We start from the raw sequence: 14,493 nt of genomic DNA, 5'->3' as shown, positions 1-14,493 counted from the left end.
AAATCTATCTTTCTGTGCCTAGTCACCACTTGTGACCCTCATGAGGCTCTTTGGCCCCTTCAGTGTGGCTCTTCCACAAAATAGCACTAACCTCAAACAAAATATTTAATGAGGCAAGGTACTTTAACCAGTCTAATTACTACCCTAATTATCTTTAGCAATTTTTTCCCTTTTTCTACTGTAACAATTTAGTCATTTTTTCCTTTATAAAATGCCCTACCAAAGGTAAATATTTAAAATGCTCTCTTAGAAGCATATTTTCTTAGCTATCAATTTAAAATAAAACTTTGGAGATATGCTCACAAATGTTCTGTCTGAGAAGTTGCTTTATCATATAGTTAAAAAATAAGCAAATACCACATATTTCTATGTGGTTAATTTTTCACAGAAATTAAAAATGTTTATTTTTATTAAGAACAACACATTCCTTAATAATCTCCTTTGATATTAATGCTAATATTTATACATATTTCTGTCTCATTACAACTACTCCAATGTCTCTTCAACAATTCCAATAAAAAATAAAAATTTTCCCACCAGAAAGCAGTTGATGAGGCTCTCTGTATTTTCCCTGTCAGCTCTCTGGCTCAGCTCTTTCTAATGTGCATCAATTTAACCATTTTTGCTTTTTCCAATTTTTCTGTTCGACAATAATCTGGACAATTCACAATAATGGAACATCCAGGAATTGACTAACAAGTAAGAACTCTCTTCTTGACTGCTGACCTTATGTGGTAAATAGTGTTACTCCTCTAACATTTTTCTGCTTAGATCATTTTGGTTCTTTGCCAAAAGGAACATAGTAAAAGTATAATTTTTACAAAGGAAATATTCTAACTTTTATTTAAATATAAGATGAACATGTCTTAGTCTTCATTCAATGCAATAATTAATAAGAGAACCAGTTATATACACACACATACACACATACACACATTCACACACACACGGGGTCCTCAGGTCATAACAGTCTTAAAATATGACATTTTGGTTTTACGATGCTCACTCCCATAATACCTTTAAAAAAGTGAGACATGTTTTGGCTTACGCCGATAGCGTCCTACTTGTCCTACTTAGGACTACATGGGCGAACGAGTTTGGTTGTGTGTGGCGATAGAATATAGAAATACAATAGCATGGCTTATGAGTGAGGGAGGTGGCACGCTGAGTCCCTCAGTACACTTACCCACGCCATTTTAGACCGTTAAAAGCTCAAGTGTCCCATTTGTGTTAGGCTGGGATGTGTTCTGACTTACACCAAAATTCAGGTTATGTCACTGTCATAGGGATGAAAATGTGTCATAACCCGAGGACCCCCGTACATATGTATATTGAGGATCTAGGTAATTTAATAAAGCAATGCTAGTATAAAATTGTTGCGGTAAATGCAAATGGGTTGAAGTCCTAACCTTGGGATTATTTTTTTAATGAAAGAAATTACTTGCATTTCTTATTGCTAAAACAAAATAATCTACATGTTGAACTCTATTCCTATGTAGTTGTAAAATAGTACAGTAAATATAAAATCAGTCAAAGGTTCAAGCTCAGAACCACACTAAAAGAACATCCAGTAACATCTGCCTATTTCCAAGTTTAAGACAATTTTTCTAATACCGTTCTTCCTAGTCACAGATACATTCTATATTTTCCCATTCTTCTACTGAGTTAAGTGTTTCTTCTTCATAACATGAAGGTAATGTTGTGATTAGCTTGGCTATTGCTATCAAAGTTTCTCTTAGAAAACCAGATATGTAAGAATTGAGAATTGTCAAATGCCTGAGTTTGTCAGTATTATTTTAATTTCCTCCCATTACAGGGTTTCTGACAATTATAATCTAAGAATAAAACATTTCTCATTTTTTTTCAAACTCACACTTAACATTTTGGCTTATATAAACTGAAATTATTGTTATTTTTATTATTTTTTTGTGACAGAGACAGAGAAAGAGAAGCAGAGAGAGGAACAGACAGACAGGAAGGGAGAGAGATGAGAAGCATCAATTCTTTGTTGCAGCACCTTAGTTGTTCATTGACTGCTTTCTCATATGTGCCTTGACCCAGGGACTACAGCAGAGAGAGTGATCCCTTGATCAAGCTAGTAATCTTGGACTGAAGCCAGCAACTTTGGGTTTCAAGCCAGTGACCTTTGGGCTCAAGCCAGCAACCATAAAGTCATGTCTATGATCCCATACTCAAACCAGTGACCCCACGTTCAAGCTAGCGAGCCCACGCTCAAGTTGGCGACCTCAGGGTTTTGAACCTGGGTCCTCCACATCACAGTTCGAGGTTCTATCCACTGTGCCATCTCTAGTCAGGCTAAACTGAAATTATGATAGGACCATCTTTCTTTCCATGTAAATCTGAGAAGCACAAATATTACATATCTGACTGATCATAGCAAATAAATCTGTTAGAAAACCATGCATATGAAAAGCAAATTATGGGACAAAAGTCCAACTTGAGAAATTAATTATATTAAATGTATTTTGGTGTGTAGGGTATGGAGCAATGATGACAGGCTAATCTAAGACTAAGGGGAAGAAATCTGCTAATGCTTCCTCACTGAGCTCTCAGTCAGTGAATATTACTTTGACAGTCTCAGAATAATTACCTGTTCTACGTTGTATTCCAAAATATCCTGGCATTTCTATTGAGCTTAATTACTTATTGTTACTTCCTGAGTACTGCCCCAAAGCCTCACTCTCCCCATCTCTATTCTGATTGGCTTCAGAAAATAATTAGAATTCCATGGAACTCATTTTTTCTGATTCATTATAATAATGCCAGGTAAGCTGTTGCAATTGTTCACTCCAGACAGAATTGAGTTATTTTACCTCATGGTAGATGGTATAAGTGTATTTTCATTACCTTCTATGCACTCACAGAATCCTTATAACAATCTATTAAAGTATCTCCTATTATTACCCACTTTTTAAAGAGATGGAAACCGAAGGTCAAAAAATTAGATTGTTCAAAATCACTATCTATGGAAAAATTAGAATTTAGATTTGTCTAGAAAGAATGGATAGAAAAAAGCAGTTTGTGTTCCATTAATGTTCCATTACCATATTTCTTAAAAGACTTCTAAGTATTTTTAAATATTATATAAATCATAAGACAAGGTAACAATTCCTGTTTAATATACATGCAACCTATAAAAGATATGAAAATAAAAGCTACAGATTTTATTTTCTAAGCTATTATATATTATATATACAATTGAAATATCAGTTTAATAAATTTAAGTGCTTTATTCTTTTCATTTCTATGAAGAAATCTGTATTTATTGGTGGTTTATTACTTTTTCTTTCCACCAGAAATGTTTTGTTTTCATTAATTTGGTTTTGATTTGCCTTTTCCAATTCTGAGATGTTTTCACATTTATGATAATTATTAATGATATGATATTCTTATAAACATTCTTAACATGCTTGCAAGAATACATTATATAGGGTTCAAATACTTTACAATTTGGGGCCAGTTTAAGAAATATTCTCAGAGCACATCTACTTTGAAGAAAATAAGACACTGGATTAGATGAACTTGAAATTATCTCCTGTTCTGAGATATAATGCTAACCACTTATGACTGTTCACATATTGGGTATGATCCACAGGAAGTGATTTTAGCATTATCAGCCTATAGTACATGGTGGTCAGTAGTTGAATAATCTATGATAATAAAAATAGTTTTACTGTATTAACCCTTGCCCTAGATGTATTATTGTACTGCCGTTATTATCACTATTTTATAATATTATTATATGAATACATATTTGTTGCTTGCATAAATAAATATTCAGTTGAATATATACTATAATAAAGACTATCAACAGTTGTGTTACTGTCTCACAAGAAATAGAATGCTTAAGTCGCCTGACCTGTGGTGGCGCAGTGGATAAAGCGTCGACCTGGAAATGCTGAGGTCGCCGGTTCAAAACCCTGGGCTTGCCTGGTCAGGGCACATATGGGAGTTGATGCTTCCAGCTCCTCCCCCCTGTCTCTCTCTTCTCTCTCTCTCTTTCTCTCTCTCTCTCTCTCTCTGTCTGTCTCTCTCCTCTCTAAAAATGAATAAATAAAATAAAAATTAAAAAAAAAAAGATTTGTTAAAAAAAAAAAAAGAAATAGAATGCTTAAAGCAGCAGATGTGTGAGTGAAGCCTTTGTACCCACCAGATCAACCTATCTGCCCAATAAACACCACCGAGTGACTCTTGTTTATGTCATATGGAACAGAAGACTTTCCAGCCAAGTCCTACCAGAAATACTGTCCCACAAATAAAGGAACTATATTAGAAAGTTTGTTGCTATTATCTTTTGATGTAATGTTATATAACAATCAATAACGGGACAAATGATAAACATGATTTTAGATGATTATAAAATTGTCTTCTTCATAGTCAAATATCCAGAGCTCATACTCTCTGGAAAAGAATTACATAAACCCCCAAACTGTTATTAATTAATTATTAATTGACTAATTAACAATAAACTATAACCACAATATTTACTATGATTTATTAAGTGTTTGATCTTGCCAGGCATTAATATATGCTATATATTGATAACTGACATAGGTGTAAAGTAACCTAGATGATGTTTTACACATATTAATAAAATTCAGGCATCATATCAAATATAAGTTGAGTGCAAGCTGATGGCAATATGGTATTTTCCAGAGTACTTAAGAGTGCAAGATAGAAGTCTTGATTTGTTTGGGGATTTTGGAAATGTTTAATGACGATATCCACTCTGTATGATGCAATCATATTATCAACTATGAAGGCCATTGCGAAATGTTTTTTTTTAAGATTAAATAACCACAAAACTGATTATGTTAAAAACTGTGTTTGAATATAAAATATGATTGCTCTATACAAAAACATTTATTATCTTTATAAGAAAAAATATAGAGGCAAAAAAACCTTTTAGGAATCTCTAAGTCATTTTGTTAAGAAATATGTAAGTAGATTTCTACAAAAGGTTTTCTGTGCACTTTGGAGTTTATATAGGAAAACCAATATATTTGGATTAAAAATACTTCACTAACTCATTTAAAGTGAAGGTGGACTATTTTGCAATATGTGAATTTAAAAAATTACTTAATCTTTGATCACTTATGTTACATTTAAACCACTCATTCAGCGGGGAAATATTACATTACCTGTGCCAGTACTAAATATTGTGCTCTTTTTTTTATTTCAGAAGTTTAACTACCATACAAGGCACCAGAATTTCTATGATAAAGGAGACCCTTGAGGATCTTATAGACTCATAGAGAGAGAGATGGGCATTATCAAAAAGTTATAAAGTCTAAGAAAGTGATGAGTGCATGAAGACAATACACAGGTTCCATGGAGTAGTGGATGGTTAAATTTGCCTGGGGTGTGCATAAAATACTGATTATGGATAGTCCACTATTAGTTTTCTGTTGCTGCTGCAACAAATTATTAGCATTTTAATGGTTTAAAACAGTACAAAATAATAGATTAAAAATCTGGTTGGCTTGGCTAGTTTTTCTGCCCCTGGTTTAATAAGGCTTAAATCAAGGTGACAGTTGGCTGGGTTCTCATCAGGAGCCTCTTGGAAGAATTCACCTCTATGCTCATTGGAATTGTTGGCACAATCCAGTTCTTTGAAATTATAGGATCGAGGCCTCTGTTTCTCTTAAAGACCCCTCTCTGCTCCTTGCACAGGGTATTTTCAGCTTTCACAGGCTCATGTGATTAGATTGGGCCCATCCAGATGATCCAGGATAATCTATTTTGAAGTTCATAACCTTAATTACACCTGCAAATTCCTCTGCCATATAAGAGAACATAGTCACTAGAGAGATTCAGGGATTAAAGTATGGATGTGTTTGATAGACCATTCTGCCTAGCAAGTTCATGAACTTAATCTTTTTTGAGAATGAAATAACAGTTTAGATCTAGAAACAGAAAATGAGCATATCAACTTTGAGAAAGAACTTTATAAAATCATATAAAAACCTAAAAAAATCTATGATAATAATAACAAAATATCACCTGGAAAAGAACTGTGTTCAGGCAGGTGAGGAATTGTTACATACTTTACTGTGTGAACAGATTTGACAGTAGCATTAATACGTAGAGACCATGTTAGCTTCAGCCTACCTCAGCCTCAGCCTTATGGACTGGCCTCATACAAAAGTCACTTTCATAGCTTACTAATGAGAAACAAACAGTAACAAAGACAAAACAACTTCAACAAAAAAGATTCTCCCTGCTCGTCCTATTGTTACCCAGTGTTTGCAGCATCGTGCAGAATATAGCACACACACACATTTGCAATGCCTGAAGAACAGCGACTCCTGAGAGGAAGGACTCTGAAGCCAGTGACTCACTGAGACTTGATATTACTGCTGCTAACGTGGCATTATTCATAGCAGTTGGTGGATTCTCGGGAACTTTGAATTATACATGCATGCTCAGATTTCTGTTCTCAACTTATTTTCTCCTCCCTACCTGGGAATATTAAGGGAAATGTTAGCTTATACAAAAGTATAGATTGCACATGTGCACAGTATATGTATGATGAGGTGAATGGAAAGAAAAAACACAGTAGTGGCTACAGAGCTTAGGTACTGAAAAAACTGGTTTGTCATAAGAGGCGAACTTTGAAATTGACCTCGCAGGAAATGGACAGTGTCCATCAATTTTCACCAGGTGAATACCTAAAGGAAAAATTTACTAATGTTAAAGTGCATTTATTATATCACTAGTCCGGGAAGACTATGTCTATGGAGAGAGTGTATGTGGGGAATAACATATCAGTTTCATGCCTATTGGAAGAAACTTTAGTTCAGGTCCAAAGAAGCAGATTCCAAAACAGATACAGAAGTGTAATAAATTTTTTAAATGAAACACTTCTGAAGGGAAAAAGAGAAGAGAATGGAGTAGGCGGAAGACCTGCGAGAGCAGGAGGAAAGTTGAACACTGTGATAGAGAAAGGGAAGGAAGGTCAAGGAGGAAGAGACCCGGATTGCAGCATAGCTTTAAGAATGCTTGGCCAGCCCTGGCCAGTTAGCTCAGTGGTAGAGCGTCGGACTGGAGAGCGGGAGTCCCGGGTTCGATTCCCGGCCAGGGCACACAGGAGAAGCACCCATCTGCTTCTCCACCCCTCCCCCTCTCCTTCCTCTCTGTCTCTCTCTTCCTCTCTCACAGCCAAGGTTCCATTGGAGCAAAGTTTGCCCGGGTGCTGAGGATGGCTCTGTGGCCTTTGCCTCAGGTGCTAGAATGGCTCTGATTGCGGCAGAGCGACACCCCAGATGGGCAGAGCATCACCCCCTGGTGGGCAAGCTGGGTTGATCCCAGTCCAGCACATACAGGTGTCTGACTGCCTCCCCATTTCTAACTTCGGTTAAAAAAAAAAAAAAAAAAAGCTTGACCAGCCCTGGCCGGTTAGCTCAGTGGTAGAGTATTGGCCAGGCATGTGGATGTCCTGTGTTTGCTTTCCAGTCAGAGCACACAGGAGAAGCGCCCATCTGCTTCTCCACCCTCCCCTTTTTCCTTTCTCTCTATTTTTCTCTCTTCCCCTCCTGAAGCCAAGGCTCCATTGGAATAAATAAGCCTGGATGCTGAGGATGGCTCGATGGCCTCCACCTCAGGTGCTAGAATGGCTCCAGTTGCAAGGAAGCAGCACCCAGATGGGCAGAGCATTGCCCCCTAGTGGGCATTCCGGGTGAATCCGGGCAGGGTGCATGTTTGGCCAGGTTGATGAGGAGTCCTTGAACCCAATTCTTCTGTCAGAGGAGTCCTGCATTTTGCAGAAACCGGTCTTCCTTTGTACCTTCCTGTGTTCAGTCATTGGCTGGGGAAAACTAGTAAAAAATATGACCTTAGCATAAATGTGGTTATAAATTCAGAGCACAGTAGCTTTAACTGTCATTTACATCGATGAGGCAGAAGATAGTAATAGAGTATTTTTACATCTGACACAATTCACCACTTGTAACATAGATATCTACTTCTGAATTCAGCTTTAGGTAGTACATCCTCCTTGGTTCCCATGGGCCTGGCTTGCTGAAGGGAAGAATAGAAGTTTAGTGAACTGTAGCCCCCAATCAAAGTGATAGCTAATGGGGAGAACTGTGACCTTGATAACCCTTTCCTCTTTGGGGCCTTCCTGAAACCTGGCAGCTGTCCGTGTCATCAGATATCTGAGCCAGTGCAGCGGAAGAAGATTTGCAGTTTGTTGCCCCTGATCCCAAAGAAGCCTACTGGGTGCTGTGCTTCCTTTTTTGTAGTAATGGATGCAAAGTGCATCAATTTTCTCTTTATCTTGGGGGTGGTTCTTGACATACTCTTAAACATTGGACCCTGGAAACTTCACTGAGTGGTTTATTATTGAGTATTTGCAGAGTTTATTTCACACGTTACACATATATCTTACCAAGGCTGCTAATGAAATATCTTCTCTTGCTCAAGTTGTATTATCAGCATGATGCCATTGCTGTGATAAATCGGAGTGATATTCTATCCCCAGGCTTTTCAGTACAGACTATGCAACAACAGAGGTTATGACAGAAAGGAGAAGAGTATTTCTGAAACAAAATTGTAAGTGAATATTCTTTACTTTCATATATAAATGTGTTTCTTATTTTCTTTTATTATCATAATGGAAGGGTACCCATTTTCCAAATCAGTGACTGTGTACATACCTGAGACCTTATTAATCAATGATGCTTCATTCAGGAAAGCAAGTAACAAGAGCTGCTATTAGATTAAGTCTGTAGTAGTTTACAAGCATTCTCCAAATCTAGTTTGGGTTTTTTCAGGGGCGTGCTAGTGAACTAAATGGAGATATGCTATGATTAAGACCACCTCTGCAACCTTTAGATCTTTAGTGGTGATAAAAATTTCCAACTCCTTCTGGAAAATGATATTGTTCTTTATTTATTATCTTACCTGGAAGAAGATGACATTTTAAGAGGCTGTAATTTGGCCACCCCCCCTGTCATAGCTCTTTCCCCATAAACCAGGAACCCAATGTGGGTATTACTCTATCAAGTTAAGTCTAATTTTACATTTTGGGTCTGGGGGAGAAGAACACCATTGGATAGTTCCACAAAATAATTTCATTGTGAATTAAATTTTAGTCAGTATCCATTTATTTTCTGCCATGCCTAGGGATCCATTCTCATATAGGGATTATCAGGATGCTTTGGGTGTTCAGTATCCATGTCAACTCACAGTCTGACTGTGTCCAACTGTCTTCAAATGTGTGGGTATTTTCCTTTCATTAGTATACAGTGGTAAGACTGGGGGAATCAATATAGTCTATAATGTTCTGTCATGTTTCAGAGTTCTTCCTCCTAAGGAACTGATCACCACTTTAGTCAATACCTTCCAAAGCCCTAAATTGGCATAGGTCTGGAAACTGAAGTTTTTGTTGAGGTAATCTCTCCAAACTTAAGTGTTCCTATTCTTTCTTTTTAAGGAGGACTGAGACTATAGATGACATCTAACATCCTGGTTGTCAACCCATCTATTTGTCCTAGGGATCGCTGCTCTTTTAATCATCACTGAAACTCCCTGTGGGTCAAACTCCCTTGACTGCTTATTTGACTTTGCCAGTCATTACAGTAACTCCTGCCCTCTTGGCTTCTGGGTTTTAAGCACTGATACCCAGCCTCTGCCATGCAGGTACACTATCATCCCATGGGTTTTATAAAATTCAGCTCTGAGATAAATTTTTCTACTGTCAGTCATTGCCTACAGAGGAAAGCCACAACCGAACTTCTTAGTGATCCTATCCTTCTTCATCAGCACATGCTGGTAGCCTTGATGAATATTGGTGGTGGGGCCCTCTGTGGAACATAATCATATGCTTTATTTTATTACCTCACATGGCATGTTTATTCCAACATACCCACTAAATGTAGTTTCTTTATTCCTTCTTTTGTTTTCTCCCATGGAAACTCAGGCATTTCTGTTTCACTTAATATTAGCTATAGAGGTTTCCGAGCGAAATCAGTGTAGAGAGTATTCTCATGAGAGGGGCTTGCTAATATCAAACCCAAGTTTTATTAGGACTCCCCACATCAAGAAATTCCTGCTTTCCTGATTTTGCAAATCATCCTTCTGGTCAAGTATTTAGAAATCCAAGAGTAGCGGCACATCCCAGGTCCCACATGTCTATGCTCTTAGCTTTTTGCAGTTCTTTACTATATTGTATCTCTCTTTATCAGTCCAGCAGATTCTTACCTATCTTTGGATAAGATTTAACCCTAGTTATCAACCTCGTAGGCAGAAGGAAAATTGGGGGCAGCTCCTTAAGGTCGCACGTATTGCCTCATGGCAGGAAGAACTGTGCAGTGTCTTAGAGAAAAGTGCAATAACTACATGTTACTGTGCAGAGGTGGGACACTTCTCTAAGTTCTGTCAATTATGTACATCTGTAGAGTCATCATCTACATGGACACCCTTAAAGATGTCCCCAAACTGTATTTTAGGGCCTCAGAAAAAGGCTTTGGTTTAAGCAAAAAATATCTGCCTTGTAGGAGTTTTCAGATGTCTCTGAAATTTTGCAACAATAATTATCAAAATTTTAATTTGCTGCTGTGTCTGTTTTTCCACTCCAGGCGATAAGGATCTCCATTTAAGCTACCAAGGAGATTCTCTGGAGCTTGCAATTAGCTGCTAACAGTTAGTTTACACTGCTCAGTTTCTCATTATTTCTCTGCAGGCACCAATGTAATGTAGAAGTTCATTGTTGTTTATTAATGCTGCCCCCTACCCTCATATTTCTCAAGTGCTAGAGTCATTGCCCTTAAAAAGGCATTTACTTGCACTGAATCATATTTCCAGGTCATAGGTGGTGAAATCATTAGCAATTAGCCTACTATCTTGTGCCACAGACTCTCTATGCCTCACCTGCCACTTAAAACAATATCCTTTCCACCTGTGTGTTAGTGATTATTCCAGTCTCCAGTCCCAATCTTACCACCTACTTTTTGTATCAATCTCAATAAAATTATGTAAATCAAATAAATCATCAGAGAAAGAATGCTAACAGGCTTGTTTGTACAAAACATTTATTGGAGAAATACATGGAAAAAGAAGAAGTCAGAGGAGGCACAGCTGAAGTCTGACTCCCAGGAAGGAGAGTTAGAACATAGAAGATTGAGTCAAAATAATCTCAGTCTGTAGCACACCTGTAAAAAATGATTTGGTCACACCAATGGAGAATTCATAAATCAAAGTCATCTGTCAGAGGTTCTATATTTTGCAGGAATGTACTTGCCTTTGTATCAACGCCAGGAACATCCCATTAGAAGCATGACTTTATAATAAACATTGTGTTAGAAACAGCTGAACTACTCATCAGTGCTTCCTGTGGCAGATCTCTGTGGTGCATTATCATGGTGGCCACAGAATACGTTGAAGTATGTACTATATTTTCAGAAGCTGTACCAAGTGAAATATGGGGTGGAAAACTTTCAAAGTGCAGGGCCAAATACTTGTAATGCATGAACATGTGAAGCAAAGTTATAGCCTAAAAGTGTAAGTAAGGCAAGTGTTATTGGGATGTGAGCTTTGGTGAAGGTTAACAGTGGAGATCTGTAAGCCAGAGGCTTATTTAGAGACAGGTCATCACAGAGAGTAGAAATACAATGGAAATGAGCGCTTGAGCAAGATACTTCTGGCGCAAAATCTTTGTGCAACTTGGTATTGCCAAGTTTATCATAAACTTAAATCTAAGTTGTCATACATGCTCAATTATCAAGACTCCAATATTTGTATAGCTTTTGAGCTCCTTGGAGTTGTCTAGCTGAGGAAGTCAAGGAAACTGAAGTCAGGTCCACACCCTGCACTCCAGCTGTGTACCATGGCGTGGGCTGCATTCATCTAGGAAAGGCTGCGCCGAAGAGCCGTTCATTTGCCAAAGACCGACTCTCATTCAGAGACTGTGATTTTGTTGTTTTTCTCACCTGGAAGCAAAACGCTGGATTAGTAATGGATCATACCATCACATATTAGTTCTTTAGAAAATACTTCCATTTAGAATTCCTCATTTCCTCTTTTTTCCTTAATTCTAGGACTTTCAGGTATAATACAAGTTTCAGAGAGTCAGATCTGTGTAATGTATAGATGATGGGCCATCAGAATGACTTCATGTAGACTCATGTAGGATAGATCACTTTTTGTGTAAAAGAAAAGAAATGTGAACATGTATCACAGTGTTCCCAGTTCAGCTGTCACGTCAATGCTCCTATGACTTACCTCACTCATCATAAAGCACAATGATGTATAATTTGGTTTCTTCGATGTCAAAACAAGGTTTTCAAATTTTCATTTTTTAAAAGTTATAAATTGCAAATCTAAATGGCAAATCAAATTCTAAATGCAAATCAAATTCTAAATGGCTGAATATATATATATATATATATATATATATATATATATATATTCTAAATGGCTGTGTTTTCATGAAGTATCAGATGATACTTCAAATTTTTAAATAACATATTCTTAATCTTCTGCAACATACCTTAACCTAACTCCCATTCTTCCACTCATTAAAGCCAGGCAACTAATTGTTACTTAAGAGAAGTGCTTTTAAAGCTAAAGCACAGAAAGGTAGCTCTCACAGTAGAAAAAAGTAGAAATAGTATATGATTTAAAAAGAAAACAGGGGTCTATTCATAAATAAACAGTTATTCGAGAACCTTATATCACTTTAGAGCACCACCATTTATGGAAAACAAGTTATGGGTACATTTCATGCCACTCTGCATCACTGAATTTTATTTTATCCTATAGGTTCAAGGTGTTTCTGTTATGGCATATGAATGTGATAATTAGAATTATATAGGTTTGAGGGAAATGAAGGAGAAAACACTTGGCCGAGGTGATCCCAGGAATGGTGTTGGTAAACTACATGTAGAAAAGGTGGCGTCCCTTCCTAGAGTTTAAAATTTGGTCTCATTGCTTTGGACTTCTGCTGCCCTTTCTAGACTGTGTGTTCATCCAGAAAGTATTTTAAGAGAGAAGACAACACTGAATATTCTCTTTGAAATTCCGTGCTTCTTTCACCTTATGTCAATAAAGTCTGCATGACCTTTGGAGCAGACTGCCAGGAGACTCTTGAGCAGGTGACAGTCTCTTGTTCTATTTAATATTCAAACATCACTGTGATCTGTGATGCAGGTTGAGAAAATACTGCAAGGATATAGGAGATTATTAGGTTGACTACATTGTTTAGTCATACCCCAGTTCCTTAATTTGTTTTCTTTTTCACAGCAGATCTGATGTGTATTTCACTGACTCCTCCCCAGGGAGGCTTTGAAGCACTGACCTGGTTGTGTGTCCTGGGTGAGAGTGTACACCAAGGGACCTGTGTTCTGTGAGCACAATGCCATGTGCTTTTCTTGTGCAGTGTCCCTGACTATGGCATCCTTTAGAAAAGATCATTTTAAAGCCTCTGTTCTCACCTTTAGCATGTAAAGCCCTATCACAGTCAAATTTCATTCTGTTAAAAGTCTCAGCACAGGAAGAATGACAGATTTCACAATGACAATGAATATTGTTTTCATAATGAGAAATGAAATGACCAAATTACTACTATCAATTCATGGCTCAAATGGACAGTGAACATTTATGTCACCTTCCAATTGTCTGTTTCATTTATATGTTTTCTTTTTATATCATTCCTCAGTAGAGTGTTATGTCATAAGCCTTAGCTGCGTTTTATGGATTATCTTTATAACATCGACTATCATCAGCTTCCAAGAATAATGTCATATATCTTACAATGTGTACTTGTAAAGGTGCAAATGCTGAAGGCATATGCTGGCATATAGGGAGGCTGTATGTGCTCACACAAACAGCTGGCGTGACCCTGCACTTCCTCTTGTACTTTTCCTGTCTCCATTATTTATGGTAGTTCAGCACATCTTTACTTCTACCATCTGCTTAGTGTCCCAGTTACAGAACCGAGATTATTTTAATTAGGCTTGTCATAAATGATTCACTAGTTGCTTAGACAGTCAGAAAGTAAGAGTAAGGCCTGAGCTAGTCTATGTAACAGATCACGCCAACTTTGACCCTCTATAACTGCTGCTCCCCCCACCTTTTTTTTTTTAATAGAGCATATTTCTCCAGTAAAGATAAACTTGAGCCTGTTTCATTCTTGGCAATATAGTATTCTGTCCTTTGGGTTGAATTATAATCATTATGTTAAAAACTGTACAAATGAGTAATGCTAAATAAATAGCTATTTCCTGCCAACAACTTAAAGTGGTAGAAAATGCTGAATACAAACTGAAGGATATAGGTTTTTCCACAAAGGATGTGCAGGCTCAACATGAACTGCATTCAAATGTAAACCACAGGAGAGTAGTAATCTGTATTTTAAATTTATGCGCACTACTTCTTATTAAAATCAGCTAATTAACATGGCCATACTTAAAAATAAACACAGCTATTTATTTTGGATAGAGCTTTGTGAATTTCCCATTATAATATTAGTGA

This window comes from Saccopteryx leptura, chromosome 4, assembly GCF_036850995.1.
Source record: "Saccopteryx leptura isolate mSacLep1 chromosome 4, mSacLep1_pri_phased_curated, whole genome shotgun sequence".
Taxonomy (NCBI): domain Eukaryota; kingdom Metazoa; phylum Chordata; class Mammalia; order Chiroptera; family Emballonuridae; genus Saccopteryx; species Saccopteryx leptura.
This window is presented reverse-complemented; position numbering follows the sequence as displayed.